This window comes from Microtus pennsylvanicus, chromosome 16 (genome assembly GCF_037038515.1).
Source record: "Microtus pennsylvanicus isolate mMicPen1 chromosome 16, mMicPen1.hap1, whole genome shotgun sequence".
In the NCBI taxonomy this organism is placed as follows: Eukaryota; Metazoa; Chordata; class Mammalia; order Rodentia; family Cricetidae; genus Microtus; species Microtus pennsylvanicus.
This window is the reverse complement of record NC_134594.1, coordinates 37793118-37816334: the sequence shown is the minus strand read 5'-3', so window position 1 is coordinate 37816334 and position 23217 is coordinate 37793118. Positions and strand designations below refer to the sequence as shown.

The 23217-nt window shown below is 43.6% G+C and overlaps 1 protein-coding gene across 1 annotated transcript in view; it reads left to right on the top strand.

Annotated features, from left to right (window-relative positions):
- The window catches only part of Sptssb (serine palmitoyltransferase small subunit B), a 28987-nt gene that overhangs the window by 3685 nt on the left and 2085 nt on the right, over window positions 1-23217 (top strand). Inside the window, exon 2 of the mRNA XM_075951029.1 lies at window positions 11628-11718. The gene's annotated coding sequence lies outside the window, so the exon portion shown is untranslated. The remainder of the gene's footprint in view (window positions 1-11627; window positions 11719-23217) is intronic.

The following is a 23217-nucleotide window of genomic DNA, read 5'->3' as shown; positions in this document are numbered from 1 at the left end:
CTCCAGCTGCTGGTGATCCACTCTGACTGGATGGAGCTAGCATCCAGCCCAAAGCTCCAGCCGATTCAAAGGAGAAACAGGCCACCACCCTCCCATCTCTCCTGACTTTATGTTACAGAAGATTTATTTCAGGGAGGACCAACTGAGAAGTCAGTCTTTCTCCCTGTAACTACACACACATATGCACATACACACACAACTATATGCATACACACACACACAACTACATGCGTACACACACACATGACTGAAGATGAAGAACTCAATAGCAAAAAGACAAACAGCCCATTTTGAAGTTGGTAAAGGTTTGAATGGACCAAATAGAATTTCTCCAAAGAAGAAGTGCCTAAGAAAGGTGCTTATATTTACTTGTTGGAAAACAAAGATCAAAATCATAATGCGATATCACTTCACACCAACCATAACAGTTACAGATGAAATGATCCATATTGACAGATCAGCCCAGTTCATGCTCATATAAAGAATTTGGAGGTGATGGAGATGATGTGGAATAGCTGGGGCTGGGAACACAGCTCAGTGGCGAAGTGCTTGCCTAGCTTGCCCGAGATCCTAGGTTTGCTTCCTAGCCCCACAAGGAGAATGGGAAGGAAGACTAGAGCTGTCCCACCTTGCCAATGGGGTGTAAAATGATGCAGTGGAAAGCAATTTGTTAATTCCTCTACAAGTTACCAAATAGTGCAGTTCCCTCTTAGACATACATCCCGGGGAACCGAGAGATTGCATCCACAAAGGAACCAGTGCCCAAATCCTCGTCCCACTAGTACACCTAACAGGCAAACCCGAAAACACAGGAAAACCCCTGGAAGCAATCCTAGCATCCATTGAGAGGTGAGCGGGCCAGTACAATGCATGGAACAGAACAGTGGATATTATTCAACACGCTTCAGCACGGCTGAACCTTGAAAAACTTACATACGCTAAGCGAAAGAACACGCATTGTGCCATTCGTCACAAACCAGCGAATCTACAGAGACAGAAATGAGACCAGTCGTTGCTGAGGGCCGGTGTGGAAGATGAGCTGGGGAGGGATGGAGGAGTGACAGCTGAAGGGGACAGGGTGTCGTGGGGAGATGACAGATTTTAGACCGTGGGATGCTTTGTGGCTATGGATGCTACACAGCTGAAAAGCCTTGGACTGTATACTTAAACTAGGTTAATTGTATGGTAAGTGAATTACATCCCAACAAGGCATATTATTAAAAACCCATCCAATGTAGGCAGGCGTGGTGGCAATTACCTATAATCCCAGAACATGGGAAGGTGTTGAAAATTCAAATTGCAACTTTGAGATTAACCAGAAAAATTTAGCAAGACTCTGTCTTAGAACACGAAGGGCAAGCAGGGCGGTAGTGGTATACATCTTTGATTCCAGCACTTGGGAGAGAGAGGCAGGTGGATCTATGATTCCAGGACTGCCAGGGATATTCAGAGAAACCCTGCCTGAAAGGGGGGAAAGCAAAGATACAAAAGGCACCAATTGAAAAGATGGCTCAGCTCTCAAGAGCACTGATTGCTCTTCCAGAAGACCCAGGTTTGGGTCCCAGCACCCACACAGAGAGTCAAAACTGTCTATAACTCCAGTTCTAGGGAATCAGATACCCTCTTTGGCCTCTGTAGGCATCACGCATGCATGTGACGCAATACATACATACATACAGGTGAAACTCTTACACACATCAGATAAAAATAATTTATTTTTAAAAAAGGACTAAAGGTGTGGCTCAATCTTATAGCATTTGCCTAGTGTGTACACAACTCTGGTTCAATCTCCAGGACCAGAAAAAAAAAAGTATGTGAAGCATTGAAAGAACAAATGAATTTAGAATCAATATGAAGCCTTTTTGCCCAATGGCCATTTAGAAATAGATGGACTAATTAAGGGTGGCCCAGCAGTTACACAGCTCTATGGTTTGCATAAGTTTGCATACCTGCCCTGGCTTGTCTTCTATTTGGTAATAAATCAGATGCCTTTAGCTTCCTGTCACAGGGGATTTACTTGCAATGCAGCACCCGCTCGGACTCACCCATCATTGTAGTAACCCTGGACCTGTTGAGGCTGGTTACTCTTCTCGCTTTTAGGTAAATCTAGTCTTTAACAGTTCTAAGGTTAACTGTTGAATCTGCTATGTCCCACACTGGGTTAGAGAGGAAGGTACCTGACCCTCTGTAAAATGTGGATTTCCACTCAGATCAAAGCACTTTTATTTACCCTAGATTGGCTCTGCAGGCCAGAGCCATGGGAGAGCTGGGGAGCAGCCAGTAGTCCCCGAAGCACGCTGATGTCCTTGCTGGAAAGCATCATCGGTAATTATAACGATCGCGAGCGCAGAGGCTCCTAAATAATTAATTCATGCCTCTATTTGTCTCTTGTGTTTTGAGTTCCCACAGCTTCCCCAGCCTGTGCTAAGAACCACGGAACGGGAGGGCAACTCTTTGTCCCGAACAAGTACAAAGTTAGTGTGTCTTGGAACCCTGTAGGGGAGGAAGTCACAGAATGTGTTGCGAGGACAGTTAGGAGCACACTGAATCAAACCGTACCTTAAGCTGTATGGATTAAAGTCTTCCTGCTTCGGGAAACCTCAGGGATTCTCCTTCTCACCTAAACAGGCCTGTCCCTCCGTGCATCTGTTTTTAGGAGTGTGCCAAGCCCATGGAAATAGATTCCATCCGGTCTTTAACTACCATAGCGGGTGTCATATTTTGTCCTATTGGAAGACTTCTATTGAAAAGAGTTGCATGTGTGTCTGTATGCGTCTACAGGTCCACACACACATTTAGGTCAGGAGACAGCTCTGGGTGTCATTCCTCAGGTACAGACCCTCTTTCCTGTCAGGCAGCAACTTTCATTTCCTTGGCACTTGCTAAATAGGTTAGCCTGGCTGGCCCATGTTTTAGCCAGCAAACACTGGGGAATCTTCCTGTCTTCATCCCTCCAGCACTGATTACAAGCATGTACCATCATGCCTTTTTATTCTTTTTTTGGTATGGATTCTGGGGATCTAACTCAGGTTCTCATGATTGCTCTTTTACAAACTGGACAATCTTCCCGGCTGTGGTAAAGAATGATTTTAATATCTAATCATTTGTCTATACATTGAACATATGTAGGAAAAGTTGAGCATGACTTTTCTTCGTGTTTTGGTGGAAGGCTGTGGGAAAAAGAGAAAGGTTCATTGTTGGAGGAGGCTTCTGTCCCACCCTGTCCTGCAATAAAGACACAGAAACTATATTATTTGCAATACTGTTTGGCCAATCACTTAAGCGTATTTCTAGCTTGCTCTTATATCCTAAACTAACCCATCTCCATTAATCACCACGAGGCTGTGGCCTACTGGCAAAGTTTTGGCAGGCTCCACGGAGGCGTCTATCTCTTGCAAGTGGCTACATGGCTTCCCCTGACTCTGTCTTCTCTCTCTCTCTCTCTCTCTCTCTCTCTCTCTCTCTCTCTCTCTCTCTCTCTCTCTGTGTGTGTGTGTGTGTGTGTGTGTGTGTGTGTGTGTGTGTGTGTGTGTCTTTCTCTGTGTTTATCTCTTCCAGCCTGGTTATATTCTGTTAAGCCCTTTGCCAAAAGTAGCTTCTTTATTAACCAATAAAAGCAACACATAAACAGAAGAATTTTTTCACACCAGTTGATGAGGCAGCGTGTATTTTTATGTAGCTCGTATTTTTATGTAGCTCAGGCTAGCCTTGAACTCATAATAGTCCTGCTAAGACTACCAAGGGCTAAGATCATAGATGTGCCCCACTGTGACTTAATCATTACTTAATCGTTACTCTTAATATCATTTTCACTCAGGATTGAAGAAGGCACATATTTGGCAGGCATTTGTTGCACATCTACACCACTCCAGGACACCCTCAGGCCTTGTCTAAGTAATAAGCATACAGACAAAGCGTCCTGACCCTTTGAGGTGCTTATAGTCTAGTGGACATCTCAGACATTAGTAACAGAAATAATAGGTGAGTGTGTAATTTATAAGGAGGTAAGAGCTCTGGGGAAAATAAAGATGGAACAGGGTACAATTTTAAACTGCAGGCTCAGGCTAAAAAGTAAGAATGTGCTACAAAAAGCCTGACCCTGGAGGAAGCGACAGGGATTCCCAGCATCAAATGAGCTCCTCTTCCCCTTAGAGAGGTTTGCTTTCCCTTTTACACTTTCCTCACCCGCCAGCATTAGCTTTCTGCCTAAATATCCCATTGTTTCCTAAAGGGAAATCTATCCCCAGCGCATAGCAAGTAGGCACAAGGAAGAAATACCCCAACACCTGCTTGAAGAATTACAGCTGAACTATTATTAACAAGGCAGCATCTTTTTTGTTAAGTCTTGGAGAATTTCTTGCATGCATGCAATCTATTTAATAATATCCAGTCCCTTGCTCTTCCTCCTAAGTCCTTCCAGATCCACACCTACCCACCCCCCTTAGGATCCACGGAGTCCGACCTGTGCTGCTCCTGCACTCATGGGTACAGGGGCACCCAGCAGAGTGTGGCTAACCCGCTGGGGTTCCTCCCTGGAACAGCATCTAATAACAACCCTTCTCACTCTAGGAAATCATCAGGCTAGGGTCAGTTCTTCTTGGCCCTTTCGGCAGCAGTCCAGGATTGCGCACAGTGTTCTCAGGGGTTGTACACAAGTTGCAGATCGGGTTCCCCAAAGGCAGCACCTTTTGGAAAGTAGAAGGGAGTCTGAGGGGAATGAAACCTCGAGAGCCCGTCCTGGACTAATGGAAGAACTACAGCAAGGGAAGAGAACCCGGAGTCCCACGGGTCAGCTGTGGAGGCTGAGGGAAAAGTCACCACCCCGTTGTTCCAGAATTGCTGCCTGGTTCCAACCGTCCCCAGGGAGCCCTGTTCTAACCATACAGAGTTAGGTGTAGCAATGCGTCTTCTAGGTGAGTCTTAAGAGGAGCAGGGATGGAATTTTGTAAGTCAAAAGGGACATTTCTTTTAGTCTCAAATGCAAAGTGTGTAAGAATGTTGAGTAGAATTAGAGACAGCTTTTTTTTAAAAAGAAAAATCTGTTATAATGGGACATTAGAATTCTCATACATTTATTTAACATGTTTTAATTAAACAGCTACCGTATGCCACTCATGGAGGAAAAGACATGACAAAGAAGACCTTACTCAAATCTCTTTCTTTCTAAACTGCTTTGTGTATATGGTACTAGGAACTAAACAGGACTCCATTCACACTAAGCAAGTACCCTGACAACCGAACTGTATCCCCAACACAATACATCACTTGCTACAAAATGGATGAAGAACCCAGGATAAGACTTTCAAGGATGTGCTGCCCTACCAACCCGGTTCTGGCGGCCTTTCTTCACCTCATTCTATGCTCTGGTTTACCTGCTATTTCCCTGTCAGAACATTTACCAAACTGTGGGGAGATACCTGTCCCTCCTCTCAGGAAAGCAGCCTGGAGAAACTAACCATGTCAGCCTTAATGAGCTGTATACCCCTCTTGTGACCTTGCTACCTTGTTGATTGAAACAGCTAGGATGGATGGATGGATGGATGGATGGATGGATGGATGGATGGATGGATGGATGGGCCAACAAATGGATGATTTGCTGGACTGTGATCAAGTTCTTTGCAAAGCAAGTCAGTGTGTTAGGGTAGTTCCGAGTATGCACTCTGCATTTTTGTTTTGGTTTTGGGTTTCTGTTTGCTTGCTTTCTTGCTTTATAAAACTTCGGGTCAATTTTAAAATTCCCCTATACTGCCATTTCCATATTTAAAAAGTGAGTACAGAAATACTGCTATCCTTACAGTGTTGCTAAGTGAAACCTATAAGGTCCTACCTAGAAAGTACTTAGCAAAATTTTGGGCTATAAATTGCTCAGTAAGTATCTACTGCTATTACCAAAACAGACCGGCTTTCAGGCTGACAGTCTGCTATTCCAGTGTTCTGGCCCTGCTCTTGCACCTCCATTGTAAGAGCAAAGGCTCTCAGTCAGGCCTAGCTGGAGCCATCATGCTGCCGTCAAGGTCAGTGAAAAGATTTAAAAAAGAAAATTTGGAATGAAATGTAAGTAGCATATTGAAGAATAAAATGAAAATGACCATTAAAAAAAAAGGAAAAGGCTCAAGATGACATACACAAAGCAAATTTTCCAGGATTGTAACCCCTCTGTTGCTGCCACCTCCCAGACCAGCCGAGTACTCGTCCTGATACACACTCAGCATGCCTCGCAGACTATCAGTGTCAGTGATGTAGAGAAGAAAGAGACACGAAACCAATCCTGCTCGAAACTGAGTCTTGCCTGTACCTTAGGGCACTGAACTGTCCTTTTGGCATCTTTTGCAAACCTAATTATCTTTCTGGGGTATGCCAGACCAGTAGTCAGAATTATCACAGCGCCACCTCAAGCTGTCTATGACATTCTAAACTAACCGAAGAAAGAGCTAACTGGACCAATCAATGGAAATCTAGAAACCTTAATAATTACCTTTAATAAGACTAATAATTACAAGGAATAGAATACCCTAGGGCTTTTCTCCAACTGGCGGATCCACAGAGAATCTTAAATCTTACATAGAAATGTTTTAATTACTGGACTAGGGCCTCTGTGGCCCTGGGAGCTCAGAACTGACAGGCATGAGCTGTGGCAGAAAGCAGCGTGGGCCAGCGAGGGGGCTCAGCAAGTCAAGACACTTGCCACCACGCCTGGCCACCTGAACACAATCCCTGGGAACTGCATGTGGGGGATGGAGAGAACAGATTCGTGCAAATTGCTCTCTGGCCTCCCCGTGTGAGCCGTCACATACACACTAAATAAATGTAAAAAGTTTTAAACGTGACCACGAGCACAGTTGTGCCTGGCACACACATCGAGGTCACATTAGAAGGAAGGAAGCTACTCTAGTCAGCAGAGCTTTGTTTGGCTAAACTTCTGTTGCCATTAAGATGTGACTACTGTATACTTCTCCAGAGAGGGATTTTTTTTTAAAGGCTTTTTATGTGTAATAGATTTTAACCTGGCATGCTATTTATCCAAGCGTGTACACATATTCCTTCCTGCCTTAGCTGACTATCAGCAACTAAATGAGCAACTTAGTTTCGGACACAAGGAAGCAAGAATAACACACTAGGGGTGGGAGGGGTAGTTCAGGGGTGGAGCGGGTGCACAAAGCCCTGGCTTCAAACCATGGCACCGTGAAAGTTAATGGCCAAATTAATACTATGAATTTCTTTCATAAATCATGTATGCATCCTCTGCCACCCTCCCATAGAATGCACAGCACCCAAACCAGTGTTAGGTTCATACAAATCACTCAGGAAATATTTGTGATATGAATTGAACATATCTGTACTCACTTAAAATTTAGTTCTATGTAATCAGTAAAGAAGTAATTTTTCAAATCTATGTAGTAACAAATGAAAAAAATATCCTTTGAGTAAAATGAATTGAAAAACCTCAGGGTTAGAAATTAAGTACATAGTATGCCTTGGCTAGAGTTTCCATTTCTGTAATAAAATGCCATGACCAAAATCAACTTGGCTCACATGTCCTAGGTCACAGTCCACTGAAGGAAGCCAGGACAGGAACCTACAGGCAAGAACTTCAACAGGGGCCGTGGAGAGGTGCTGCTTACTGGCTTTCTCCTATGGCTTGCTCAGCCTGCTTTCTTCTATCATCTGCCCAGGGATGGCACAGCCAGCAGTGACGTGACCTCTCCCCCATTCATCACCAATCAAGAAAGCGCCCCAAAGACTTGCCTACAGGCCAATCTGATGGAGGCATTTTCTTGGTCAGAATTCCTTCTTCCCAGATATATCCAGGTTTGTGTCAAGTTGACAAAAAAACAAGCAGAACACACCACACCACACCAATCACAAGTCGGTTTAAAAGGAAAAAAAAATCAGAGTAGACATTATATATTTAATGTGGTAATTAAATATGCTTCTATTTCTTGGTTACTCTGATATTCTCATTGTTACACTTCAGCATTTTATTTTTTCACAACTGGTGCAGGTTTAACAGCCATCAAAACTGTTATCCAAGAAATCTTTCTGTGATTTCAAGACTCAAACAGGATGCTGGATTTGAGATTAGCCGGGGCCTCATAGCCAAGACTGTGTCACACCCCCCCCCCCAAAAAAAGAGAGAAAAAAAACCACCCAAATTTGAAGAAGCAAGGACTATTCATTTGCAAAGCCACAATGCCACAATGTTTCTCTTAAAGCTACAAACTCTGTTAGCTAGACACTATTTGCATTGTTCAAAGCTGAACTAGTGTATACAAATACACAGTGTTTATGACATGAGATAGTCCTGAAGGTCTGATTACCTGAGCTGTTTTAAATAATATGCAACTGAGGGAAAAGCTGTCACATCATGGAGATTTGCATGTCTTTAGCTCAGTTAAATGATAAATGACATTTTCCTGAAATGCTTACATGTGTTCTCTGTGACATTCATTCCATCTAAATATTTTTGCATGAGTCGGGCAGTGGTGTTATGCACCTTTAATCCCAGCACTCAGGAGGCAGAGGCAGGTGGATCTCTGTGAGTTCGAGGCCAGCCTGGTCTACGAGAGCTAGTTCCAGGACAGCCAGGGCTGTTACACAGGGAAACCCTGTCTCAAACAACAACAAGAACAAAACTACATGAAACAAGCTGTTGGCAAACATAATGAGCATAAAATCTAGAAATAAAAATCATTCTTAGTACTTTTCAATGATAAACATGATGAAGCACACATAACTAATCCCCTTCTTAAACCTCATAAAATAAATTAATTCTGTTACTTTTAGATTGACTCCTATATCCTAAGGATATGCTATTTATAAGCATGTGTGTGTGTGTAAATAACAAAGACATATATATAGAGAGAGAAATATGTGTAATCTACTAATATTATAATATGTAAAAAATTCAACTTCTCACAAGCATGTCTCAAATTCCAAATTTAGTAATCACTATGAGCCACTAAACTAAATGCTGCAGAAAGTGATTACTCAGTTGCCGTAGACCTTGTGAATAACACGTGTTAAACCGCGGGTTTTCCCTCCATAGCTGTAAGTGGATTATCTCACAACCAGGTTGTGCAACCCGCTTTTAACATCTCTCTTCATAAACATGACAACCCTTTAAGCGATAAGAGCTATCTCCCTGTTGATCCATCACTCTGACACATCAGTTTTGATCAGCTGGAGTCTAATTTCTTCCTGTTGCATAATTACTTAAGAATCCATTCTGCTAGGAGTGAGTTCCTGGAAAGATTTGGGCAGCTGATGTTGTAGAATACAAGTTTGCGTTTTAGGGGGGAAAGGAAAAACTAATAACAGAAGGGAGCAAGAACATAGCATGCTGTGAAGCTAACGTGGAGCCAGGTCAAGTGCAGCTGCCTTTCCCAGAGGCAGGCAATGGATACTTTGTCAGGATGCCCGAAAGAATGGGATTCTTCGTTTCGTCCTTAACTAAGAATAGGAAATGACTTCTCCTCTTCTTCACTCAACAATTGAAAAATAAATTTGTTGCTTTCAGGGTAACTCTGTTGCTAGGCATACTAGGCAGAGTTGGAAGATAAAGCCACAAACAGCCCATGTCCCCATGTCCCCGCCATGGGGAGAGGGAGTCTTCACATACTTTTAGTTTATTTAATTTAAAAAAAATTTTCTTGAGACAGATTCTCACCATTAACTCTACCTGGCCTAAAACTCACATGTAGACCAGGCTAGCCTCTAACTCACAGAGATCCAGCAGACAGGAGAGTGCCAGGGTTAGAGGCATGTCAAGGCTTGTGCCAGCACACCCAGCTAACCTTAGTCATAATAAATTATTGTCTAAAAGTCTAAACAAAGAGAGAGACAGAGACAGAGAGAGAGAGAGAGAGAGAGAGAGAGAGAGAGAGAGAGAGAGAGAGAACAAGCAGGTTGACCTCATTCTGGATTTGGATTTGGCTGGCTGACAGGAAAATCTGATTATAAGGGAGGACAAAAGGAAAACAGAAAGCAAAAAGCAAAGCTTTCACGGTTTCCTCCACTGAGAAGAAAATAGACGAGGGTGGATACAGAGTCAGGCCGCCACTGCCGCACCCACTGCCTTCTTGCTGGCAAAACCCCAGTTCCCAGAACCGTCTGTACCCACCTTACCTGGCTCCCTGTCCCCTGATCCACCTACCTAGTGTGTCTCTGAAGTGTTTGAAAGGATAAGCAGAAATCTCTCAGGGAAGGGGAAAATGCTTAGAAAATGTGAGAAATAGTTATATAATAACGAGATAAATTTGCCCTTATATCAGATATAGAGAGATACACTTTACTGTGTTGTGAGGATGAATCTCTACAACATACAGAGATCATGAATCACACATGTTATTCATGTAACTTATGCACAGAGAGGTTTAACCACCTCTAGAACGTCAAAGAGTAAGTTCAGGATGTACACAGTAAAATATCAATGAATTTTTGTGCTGTTCAGAGTGGATCTTGGAATTGGTGAGCTCTTAGTAACTCTGTCTCTATTCACCGTTTCCCACGGTTCTTTGAAACAGCTGACCTCACACAAGCCTCAGCCTTGAGTGGCCTTGAACTTCTCCTCCCTCCACCCCAACGCTAAGATTATAGGCGTGTGCTACCACGCCTGCTAATCTCATCCTAAATCCTGCCTCCCAGTTTCTGACAGTCTGGAGAAGGCACCGGGAAGTCTCTGCTAGAACCTGTTCCCAGTGGAGTCCTCAGCATCTCACCGGGGAAACCCATTCTTCTTTATTTTTTATTTATCTGTGCACACTTTGCATGCTAGGCAAGTTCTCTGTCAGGAACCGTCCCTCCAACCCCACCCCTTGCCCTGCATTCAGCTCCTACTGACAACTATTTTTCTAAGATTCACCTCTGAAAACAGTAAAGTAGTTCTAAACCGTGATCGCTTGTAGCGTCAGTGAGAACATCTGTCCTTCTCAGACCGCTAACTCCTCCCCCTCCAGAGATTTTCCAGCCCTTGAGGATGCACTCGGCTGGCTGGCATGGCCTTTTCTAAGAGCTAGAAGAAGAGTGTGGTGGTTTGAAAGAGTTGTTGGGGTCATGATGTCTCTTCACAGCAACAGAAACCCTAACCAAGAGAAAGAGCTACAGCCCCTTTTACTCAACTACGGCATCATATTTTGCAGATATATAGGAATACTGAATTATTTATCATACACAGTCTACCCAAGGTCAGACTTTTAAACTCCAAGATTAACCCAATTTCTTCTGTTTCTCCTCACCCCCTCATATGATATTAATACATTGTTCAAAATCAAGAAACATTCCTTCCCCTGCCCAAAAGTTGCCCAGAAATCCAGTCCTTGAAACAGAGTAAGAGCAGACTGCTTCCGTGGAAATTGGGAGAAGGATCCTATATCCTTGAACCTAGTGTTCAGGTCACAGCTGCAAAGTCATCAGCCACTGTCGTATTCTTAAACTCTGATTTTCTTAAACGCTGATCTTCCCCCCACGTAATTTTTCAAATGATGTTAGCACATCCCTTGTTGTTGCACAATATATCCTAGACTTGTGGAAGAGAGCCCGGACGGTTGAGTGACATTTCTCAGGGGATACGATCATTGTAAAGTCTGCAGGCATCTTTGACTTAATTGCGCTGAAATCTTTATTCACAGATGAAGAGATAAAAGCCAGAGAAGAAAAGCCACCTCCACCAGATCACCAGAAGAGAAACACAACGGTACTCCAGCCTGGACCCCTGCTCAGGTGAGCTCCTCTGCTTGAATCGTGGACTTGCAGAAATCTTTTAGAAATGTGACCCTTCTCATGGTAACATTACATCTTTACTAAGACGAAACCCTAGTCCTCTGTCAAGCAAGCAGCAACAATTTATGGCATGCTTCTGGAACATCGTATTGACATTGGAGGTGAGACCAGGGATGACATTAGTGTTAGCTTTACTTCATCTCAAAACAGTGACTCCTGACTTAAAGACTTAGCAGGACCTTTGAGGTGTAGACAGAAAATATTCCAACTGTGCAATTTGCATAAATTGCAAGGGTTACATAGACGCCCCCGCCCCCGCCCCCAACCTATGACTATAGGTTACAAACCCCTGGCCTAGAAAACACCAGTGGCGGACACATGCCAAAAACACAATAGCAGAGCGCTAGCTCCTGCCTTATTTATGGGTCTCTGGTGGAGGACGACTTTTGTTTCAGGATCCTTCATCTTTAATTTATACGATGCAGCAGTTTATCCTGGAAGGCTCTCGGTATGAGAGGAACATTTTTCAGTAAACATTTAGTTTACCAAGTGGGATACATTAATATAACAAATATGGAAAAATGAAGACATTGTCTTCCAAAATCAAAACACTCGCAGTGTCAGTGAGAATGGTCAGTGTTCACAGGAGGGCATTTATTTTGTTTTGTTTTAAAATTCTTATTACAATTATTAAGAAAAGGGAAAAGGCTGAAAGGAAACCTAGCCGGCTGGTTCCTATTTAAATAATTATAAAAGCACCCATTCACCCATGGGAACATTGCGAATGAAAGGCGTCTTCTCCCTGTGTCCTGGAGACATCAGAAAGCCCCGGTCCTTTCCTGTTTGCAGCAGTGTTTCAGGGGATTTATAGTTCCAGGCTGGAGGGCAGCAGTTTCTTTATTTCCATGTACTTTAAGAAACTTACAAATACTTTAAATTTATCGGTAAGGAGTCTTGGTCTCTGCAGATGAAAACATCCGTCTTGGACGTTCTGGTAGCATTAGTTAACGTGACAGGAGCATGTGTCCTACCCTGCGGTGACAGGCGTTCTCACATTCAGTGCCACAAGATCCCAGGATCGGGGCTGGGTCCCAGGATCGGGGCTAGTTTGACTCCCAAATAAGCAGAACACAAACCCTGGAGCCTGGGCTTCTTCGTCTCGTGAAGTGAGCTGATGCACGTGAGGGTCTTCACTTGGACCTCTGCATGTGCGGTGCTGTGCTCCAGAGGGCAGTTAGGACTGGGCTTGCTGGGACCGTTTGTCTCTAGTGTGGTAGCCACATGGGAATCACATAATATACCAAATATACTACTATATTAGTAGCTATTATATTAGCTATTGTAATACTTTCCCGATGGTTGCACTAAGCACTTCATTTTTTCTAATCTCTTCCCAGCAGATGTGGGCATGGAGTTCTGTCCCCATTCCTGTTCCCCAGCTGAGACAACTGAGGGAAGGCGGGTGTACGTTACTCAGAGTGACTCACCCAGGGCTGCAGTTCAACCCTAGGCAGGACCCAGAACTCACCCGTGTAATCATCCCAGCATCTCGCCTCTCCCGACTCCACTCAGTCATGTGAGCTGTTAGGCCTCAATTTATTCAGCTCTATAAGGATAATCGAAGCCCCCAATCCAGTCGTAGGCCACCACACTGGCACTGAGAGAGGCTGCCTCTGCTTGGAGGAGGTGATTGTAATGAGATCCCGCGTCCTCAAGGACTTTTGTCTTTGTTTCTGGGACAGCTCTAACAAATCAACATAGGTGTGGTGGCTTCTGTCAAAGAAATGTGTCTACTGGTAGTGCTGAAGGCAAAAGTATGCAATGAAGGTAGGGACGTGCCACCTGCCACCTGCCTTCCCCCACCACCCACAAATATACACTCTACACACACACACACACACTCACATACACACACACACACATACACACACACACACACACATACACACACACACATACATAGTGGGGGTACGGGGGTGGGCTGTATGTATGACAGGCATCTGGATGGCTTCCACATGACTGTTACCAATCATGCTGCTGTACACATAGCTGTACTTTGAATGACTTTTTGGAGAAACTTCTAGTGACTTGAAAGACCCTTACTTTCTTATGTTCATGTTTTACTGCTAAAATTAACTTGGCAGCCTTCGGCAGTAATAGCACAGAAGTGAGAAGCCAATTGGAAGCTACATATTCCCCTTTCACTGTAGTGACAGGGATGGATTTTTAATGAAGCAATAACAAACAGCATACCCCAAGAAACACACAGCTAAGCGTGGACCTAGAAGCCCGTCTCGCCATTGCGGGACTTTAAAAAGTGCACAGGGACACTGCCCTGTCCCTAGGTCGGTAAATGATGAGACATCAGATAGAAAGCATAGCATGTCATCCCCCACATCATTATAAACCCTCTCCTATCCATTTCCATATTAATATACGTTCCCCCATTTATAGTTTTGAAATGAATAGCGTCTTTCGATAGTCACACAACATTGAATCTAAACAAATCTCTGAATTTTGTATGCCCTAAATTATAGTCAGTGCTTTCACTAAAGCTGAAGTCTGATCTTTTTCTCTCGGCCGTGAGCCCTGAACTCATAAAGTCATCTGGAGGCTGAACTGAGCTCCCTCAAAACAAAACAAAGAACAACTTCAAAATCAGTTATTTGGAATATGTCTTGTGGTCTTCCACTTTTGTTCCTATTAATAAAAATTAGACACACTGGAGTAGGTAGAGCCACAAAACACTAGGTACCGAACACTTGGCCTCTTTGTTGCTGACTTTCCGTAGCTCACTGGAAAGTGCAGGGTTACACAATGTAACAGAGTAAACCATAGCCTGAAAGCGAAGCCTGTGCTCACTTACCGTGCTTGTTTCTTCCTCTCTCATCATGAATGCATAAGGAACATCACTAACTGCTCTGTGCTCGTTTACTATGTGTTTCTCCCTTGCCGTTTGTTCATCCCGAACTCCTGGGTCCCTTCTTAGCCTCCACTAAACACTTGGGTTTATATTCTGATTTCTAATGCTCACCCTGTTGTCAGCTTGGGAAACGAGTCCCTGATAGAAACTTGGCAAGCGTTGCAGTATGGAAAGAAAGTTCCCAGGGAGAGATTAAGCAAGATTGGAACTTTTTGTAGTGCACAAAGGCAACAGAAACCAATAAACTAATCACACTTTATATTCGCGGAGATTCGGTATGAGGTTGTGCCATTAATTATAAAGACTTCTCCCAATCCATGTCACTGATGATTTAAGAAATTGCATGTGGCAGAGCTAAGGAGAGGGCTCGGTGGGTGAAAAGGGTGCTGTGTAAGAGTGAGAGACAAGTTCCAGTCCCTAGAATCCACAAAAAAGGCTAGGCACTGTAGCGCATGTTTGGGGGAAGGCAGGGCAGAGAGGTGATCCCAAGAGCTTGTTGACTGGCCAATCTAGCCAAGATGGTGAGCTCCAGGTTCAGTAAGAGACCTTGTCTAAAAACAGTAGAACAAGATACTCGACAGACACTGACCTGGCCTTGGGACACGCGCGTGTGTGTGCACACACACACACAGGAAAAAAAAAGATAAATTACATTCTGCATCTCTGTGCATTGAACTGTTCTCAGGGGAGGAAACCGCTTGGGATTTGGCCCCTGTGACAAGAACAAGCATGTGAAATTGTGCCTTGCTCACCCTACACAAGAAGACGAGGCCCTGCCCAGGGCCGTATCTGAAAGTGTTCCGAAATGGTAAAGCCTTTCGATGGGAAGCTTGACTCAATAGCCACATAGGTGCATTGGTTGATGGGTTATGACTGCACCAGGCGATTCAATTAGTACAAAGAATAAGACCTAGAGTTTCCTCCTGTAAAATACACAAGCCACTGCACTAAGTAGTGTAATCAGAATGCTCCAAGACTTTCTCTGTCTATCACTTCGCAAATTCACACAGTTTGAGGTGATAGGACCACAGCTCACAGCACACACTGCTGATCTCTTACACGCGCTCCATCGACTCAGTCAAGTTGAAAAGAAGCTGTCAACTATTACTTGTTCTACAGAAACTCATGACACAAAGCTTTGGGGACATACCCAAGCATGTAACTTAAGACAGACAGACAGATAGGAAAGAAGGGGACCCGAAAAGGAAAATGGAAAGAAAGAGAGAGGAGAGAGAGAGAGAGAGAGAGAGAGAGAGAGAGAGAGAGAGAGAGAGAGAGAGAGAGAGAGGTGAAGGGAAAGCACGGGGAAGGGAAGGGGAGAGCGCTGCTGTGAAATCCGGCTCTCCCGGTGTTCCCGGGGTATTTCCTCATCAGAACCACTTTCCAATCCATCTTAAATTTTCAGTCACCTAGCACAAGCACTTGGAAGAGGCATTTTTGTGAAATTTAAATCCACTTCACTGGTGTTCCTTGTAGAGCCTGCAAGCTATTAACATTAGGAGAAACTACAAATACATTTGTGATTTTCGTTTGCTTGTTGTGTGTGTGTGTGTGTGTGTGTTTAAATTGCTCGCTCCTTTCTATTCTTCAAAAAGCCAGATGGGACTACATTTGCAGAAAACCATTTGTCTAAAGTCATTGCCTCAAGCAGATCGTGTGAATTCCTAAGCGCCTCTTTGGGGCTCTCCATCTTGCTGGGGAAATAATGATACTCGGATTAACTTGGGAAGCACGTCCAAGAATGTCTCTGTCTCAATAACCACATAGTTTGTCAGTTATCCAGCCTGTTATCTTCCCAGCCAGGTCCTGGGGTGATGAGATGAATGCCACGTTCACTTTGCTTTTAAAAAACAAAAAACAAACAGACAAAAAAAAAAAACCCTTCAATCTACTGAGGCAATGGACTGCGTGTGAGTAATACAGTTAAGTGCTAAATGTTCGTGTACTGGGTACCACACAGAAGAAAGCAATGTGTGCTCCTTGAAACAGAAGATTCTTATGAGCCTGTTCAGTACAAGGAAGGTATATGAACTAGGTCATGAAAGTAAAGTGGATTTTATCTGGCAGAGACGAGGCAGAAGAGAATAGGAAGCAAAAGAATACCACTTGAAATATTAATACTTTGAAGTCAATCTCTTAGCATGAGAATTCAGAAATGACTCCAGAGAAGCGGAGCGATCAAACCGTGAGGAGCTGGGAATGAGTCTTTTATTCCTCTGCAAAGGAAGGTAGCCCTTCACTGGAGGTTTTCAAGCAGAGAGTCTTTAAGTTTTCAAAGTTAACGTGAGAAACAGAATGAAAAATATGAAGTAGGAAAAAAGACAAGTTGGTAAGGAATCTTACTTGTCTAAGCATAGTACCTGGAGCCTCCACAGCACTGTCAGTGGGACTCTCCTGCAATGACAGAATGTTCTACACCCTGGCTGTTCAGTATTCTCTACATCCATGCTATTCAATATGGCAGTCACCTGTCCTACGTGATGACTGGGAACCAAAGTTCAAATTTCCATGTGTGACCAGTGGCTGTCCTGCTGACCATACAGAGACATCCTATATGGAAAACAGGCCGAGGGGCGCTGCTGGGGATTTAGTCCAGTTGGTAGAGACCCCTGGCTTCTATCCTCAGTACAACATAAACTAAATGAGATTCTACAAAACTGCAATCCAACTTGGAAAATAACAATAAGAGAATCAAGAGTTCAAGGCCATCTTTGGCTACATAAATGAGTTTAAGGCCAGCCTGGGTTACACGAGACCTAATCTCAAGTAAAATTCTAAAAATTAATAATTACAAAGAAACAGCTTAAGTTAGCCCAGGAGTTTAGTAGGGTTTGCTGTTATTGTTTGCTTGTTTGTCATGTTTTGTTTTTGTTAGGAAATCTAGTTAGTGGGACTGAAGGCATGGCTCATCTGTTTAGCATGCATGGAGCCAGGAGGTTGGTCCCTAGCTTATCTTAGGATAGTTTATGCAGTCACGCGTGTCTGTGACTACCCTGGACCACATTGCAATCTGTCCATTTTCTTGTTCTTAGTAATGCCAGCACTTCATAGAATGGCATTGTCTTTATGTCCTCATTTTCGGTTACTTCACTTTTTAGAGTAGTAGTATTTAAGCTGTGACACAAGAATTACTTTGAGAAGTTTTCCAGACAGGAAGAACAGTATAACCACAGCATATCATCCAGAGGTTACCCAGCTGTCTAGGCATGCTGTCACTCACCAATAACCCAGAACTCAGGCAGGAGCATCACGGGTTTGAGGACAGCCTGGGTGGCATAGCAAGAGTGCCTCAAAAAGGAAGCCACAGCAGCCGGAAGATAAACTGGGAACTGGAGAGATGGCTCAGTGGTCTAGAACACTTGTTGCTCTTCCAGAGGACCTGGGTTCAATTTCCAGCACCCACACGAGGCGGACAACTGTCTACAACTCCAGTCTCAGGAGATCTGATGGCCTCGTCTGACTTCCTTGGGCACCAGCACACACGTGGAGCACAAACAGGCATGTAGGCAGAACATTCGTACACAAAATACACAGCTTTTAAAAAGTCAGCTAGATTTTTGAGTAGTTCATTGATCATTATTTTTCTTGGAAATTTTTAAATGGACTTTGTACTTTTTTATAATAAGTTTTTTGATTTGCATATAAATTAAGAAGGCAATGTGGGGTCCCTTGAACCTTATGTCCTGTTTTTCCTACTAAAATCTGACATAGCTATGACATGTTCATTATAATTAATGAAACAATCTTGGCATACCATTGAGAAAAATATTCACTTTACTCATATTTACTTCATTTTTATACAATTTTTATCCCTACTATTATGGGGTGTGAACATCACAATTAGTCTTCATGTCTCTGTAAGCTCTTGGTTGTAACCATTTTGTACACTTGGGGTTTTTTTTTTTGACAATTTTAAGAGGTTTAAGGAAAACTAGTTGCTTCTCTTGTAGCAAGCCACACACAGCAGAATTTGCCTAACGTTTTAATTATTTGATTTATGAACTGCCGAGGAGATAACTGCAGAGACTAGGTACCATTGTCTGGGCATTGTGTCAGAGAAACCCACTATCAGCATTGGCTCTTGTAGGTGATGATCTTGATCAGTATCTCATTTACCGTGAATTCAGTCTCTCCCCACCTCTCCTTTACATATCACACCCATCGGAAGAAAATCATTGCGCTCTTAATTCATTTAACAAATGAATGACTTCAAGGAAGGCCTGTGTTTGAAGTCACATCTGGGACCCTTTAAAGAAAGCTGCTGAAGAAAGGCGCAGTTGGCTTACAGACAACATCTTTTTCTCTGCCACAGGAAAGACACTTTGGTCACGCCTCAGACCTCAGGTTCTAAATATGAAGCATGTGTGCACTGGAACACACTTGAGCACACACACACACACCCGTGCGATGAATGACTGCTACAGCTTCCAAAACAAGTCAGGAAAGAGTTAGTCTGAATCCATTCATGCCCTTTGACCTTTCAGTCCTTGATTCTGAGGTTCAAGAGAGAAGTGTAGCTCAGCACATATTAGCTCTTAACCAAGAGGGCACTGAAGCTTCAGAAAAGGAAGTCTCTTATTTAAAAAGGGCTTTTCTTTGTTGTTCATTTCGATGTTTAGTTTCGCAAAGGTCACAGGCCCAAAGCACCTGGGAATTACCTTTCATCACCGTTGCCTAACTCACTACCACTCCTATGGTACAGACAACAATGGTGAAATCCTTGGCAGGCCGAGCCCCTCCTGTGCGCTCCTCTCATGGCATCCTCTTCCTGGCTCGGGCTCATGCTAGTACATGCATTTTTATAATCGTTGCACGTCCTCACTTATTCACGTTCTAGCTATGTAAGCCATCCCGGACTGATGGGGGTCACAACTGTTAGGCTTCCCCCTTAGTCTGGGAAAGGAACCTTTTCTTCTGTTCCTACTGCCCATGAATCTAGTGTGAAATCATTACCTGTTGGTTGAAAAGCCGTAGCACTGAGGACTAGAAAATAACAACTCACTATCCATTCATTTACGCAATAGCCTCTTTGGGGACTTCTAAGTCCTTGATATCTTTCCACTGTCCTTGAGACCCTTTTCATTCACAGGATCCAGATTAGGATGTAGTGTTTCCCCCTGGTTCCTAAGTCTCAAATAAACCTCCTCCTTAACCCGGCAAAGCTCCGTGTTGAGGCTTTCCCCCGTTCTAAGCTATACATTACAGATAAGAACCTTAGATTTTACCAATTGCGAGGGTGACTTGTAAGAAGAGTACATCAAAACCTTTAGCTGTCAGGCAAGAATCTGAACTGTCAGGGAAACTTCTTATGTGAGGGGATGAATGGGGGCTGGGCAAGGGAGTGGTGCTGAGACCAGTTTAGCTCGCAGGGGCTCCCTTGTCCTTGCAGGACAGCAGGCAGATTAGCATGTGCTATTGTAATGGTCCTCACAGACAAGACTTTATCATGTACTGAAAACAGTGGTTCAGAGACCACTCTTCCTGTGCGCTTCCTTCCTTCCATTCCTTCAGGAAGCAATCCTGACCTTCTTACAGGGGACCTCGACTGCCTTACATTTCATCAGGGCCTCTTGAGAAGCAACATCATAGAAATACAGGTGCTTAAAAAAGCTTCTGTTCTTCTCTTCCCTTGAGAGTGTGTCTTGGCTCAGGCCACTGTAATATTACTGTGACCGGGATTAACCTTCCTCCCAGGTCTCAAGGCACAGAATCATGAGAACCATACCCAGGTTCACGGGGCTGTCATCTTACTGTGTCTTCACAAAGCAGAGGGGACAAGGAAGTCTCTGGGGTCTGTCTTATAAGGGCACAATTTCCTGGGCTCTGACCTCATGACCTAGCCGCTTCCCAGAGTCCTCAGCCTCCTGACACTGCCCTAACGTTCAGTTTGCTGTGGGCAGCATCACACAGTGGTAGAGTGGCCTCGGGTACCTAGGAAGACAGGCCGCAGTCCATCCGTATAATTCCACTTGGGAAATACACATGTACAGATATAAGTGAATTTTAAAAGTCAAGTTTAGGGAATTTAAAAAAAAACCTCTCCCTTTTTCTACCTAGGATCAATCATCATTTTAAAAGTATCTAACTAGAAACACGGAGACTCATAGCAGCCTCGAGTAAAGCAAACATCACAGGTCCTTTGTTCATCATCTCTAGGTTATGGCTTTAGATATTTAGAGAAGCAACTATATTAATTTTGTACATTATTGTAAACATTTAAGGATTAAGGACATTTACTGGAGGGGCTGGAGAGACAGTACAGTCAGTCAAGTACAAGCGTAAAGAGCCGAGTTCAGATGCCTTGTGTCCACATAAAGAGCCGAGTTCAGATGCCTTGCGTCCACGTAAAGCTAGGCATGGACACACAAAGATCAGATGCCGTGCGTCCACGTAAAGCTAGGCATGGACACACACCCACAACCCCCAGGCTGAGGAAGCAGAGGCAAGCAGATCGCTGGAGCTCACAGGCCAGTCAGCCTAGCCAAATCAGTGAGTTCCAGGTTCAATGAGAGCCTATCTCAAAAACTAACGTGAAGAGCAACTTGAGGATGACACCCAGCATCAATCAGCCTCTGGCTATCACACCACACACACACACACACACACACACACACACACACACACACAACACACACACACACACGCGCGCGCGTACATACACGGGGGGGGGGGGGGGGGACAATCATATAGTTCTATGTGACTACAGATAACTAATTTCACTATCTTTCTGTCATGGATTTTCCAAACTTCAGCATCTGTTCCGGCTTCCTCCTTGGGACTTTTCCAGCACCCCTCCAGCCTCCATCTAGTGTTCCTTCCCAGACCTTCCTGCACTTCATGACTGTTACACTGTCCAGAAGAGCTTCTCCTTCTGGCCTTGGGACAGAGAGTGCCCTTCTGAGGCCATTGCTACTCAGAAGCTACGTAGCTGTTTTCAAAATGAATTTGTTCACTGAATTAATGAGCTCTCCCACCCGTGTGACTCATCCCATTGTCTACGGGGTGGTGGGTTGCTTTTCTTCTAATTGTAAATATTGTCTCATAGGAAATACAAAGCAGACTCACAAGGAGAAATAAATTACCTAAGTAAATCAAGAACCTAGAAGTAGTGCATATTCTACAATAAATTGTAGCAGATGGCCTTCTAATAATAACCAGCTCTCTCTCTTCTCCCCTTTGCATTATAGGAAATAAGGAGCCATCTTTAAATTTTCTTCTCAATAAATGAAAAGAAGAATCCAAGAGGGCAATCATGCCTTCTTGAACTAACTGCTAGACCTCATGAGATTAAAATGAGACAGATAATAAAAGCCCATTCCCCTGGGGCTGGAGAGGCAATTCGGTGGTTAAGAGCATTTGCTGTACTCTCAGAGGACCCAGGTTCCATTCTCAGCACCCATATTAAGCAACTCACAACTGCCTATAACTCTGACTTCAGGAACTTGGACACCTTCTTCTGGCCTCCACACATGAAAATAAATAAATCTATAAAAGCACTTTTCACAGGTCAGAAAGATTTGGAGGGCTGAGAAATGAGAGGTAGAAAGAGCCAATCGATTTTAACGTTTTGTTTTTAGTACAAAAGTATATTTAAAATATCCATTTCTAAAGCATTGTGACATTTGTGACCAAAATGTCTGTCTTTGATGTAGCATATGTTCATATACTTTTTATCTGATTGGTTGACTATCAGCAGCTTTAAGTATTGGGCACCACAGTTTCCACAGCTTGGCTGGGGGGCCTCTGACACAGGGTTTTTCAAAAGGCTGCCATACTTGTCTGTTAGGGCTGCCCAAGCAAGAAGTTAATTTTTAAGTAGAAAATATCAGCCAGGAGATTAATTGGTGAGGAAAAAAAATAAAACACAATAGTGAGACTAGTGAGAAGAAAAGTCAATGATATTCCTGAATGCAATATTATCTCATTAATAAAACTGGAAATAGTATTGCAAATCTTTATGAATCCTCAATACATGGTTGATTCTGAAGAAGAGCAGGAGAAGAGCAGGGGAAAAGTGCTCCCAAAATGAGTGATATGCAAGTCCACTTCACCTTGACTTTAGGATGTGCAGGACCTTATGAATTTAGCCCCACCTCCCTGACCTACAACTTCCCTCCTGTCAGTAGCCTCTGGGACCCTTAGAATCGTAGGTTAAGAAAAAATAATTAGTCGGGCAGTGGTGGCGCATGCCTTTAATCCTGGCACTTGGGAGGCAAAGGATTCAGAGAGAAACCCTATCAAGAAAGAAGGAACGAACAAACGAACGAATGAACAAACGATGAACGAACGGAGAATAATTAGCCTAATCAACTCCATCTTCCACTCCTTGCCTCATGCTGGCATAAGGCATTACTTTAGCTTCTTTGGGTTTACATCATTCTCTTTACTGGAACCTTGACCTCCTCCCAAGCTTGCTCCCCCCCCCTTCCCAGCCTCCCCTCCCTCCTTTTACCCCCCTTCATCATTTCCCTTTCTATTTATTTGGGTTTTAATCATCCCTGCCATTTTATCTTTTCCTCAGACTGTGTTCAAACTGGATCAGGTTTACAAAAGCTCCTTGAACACTGTACTTGCCC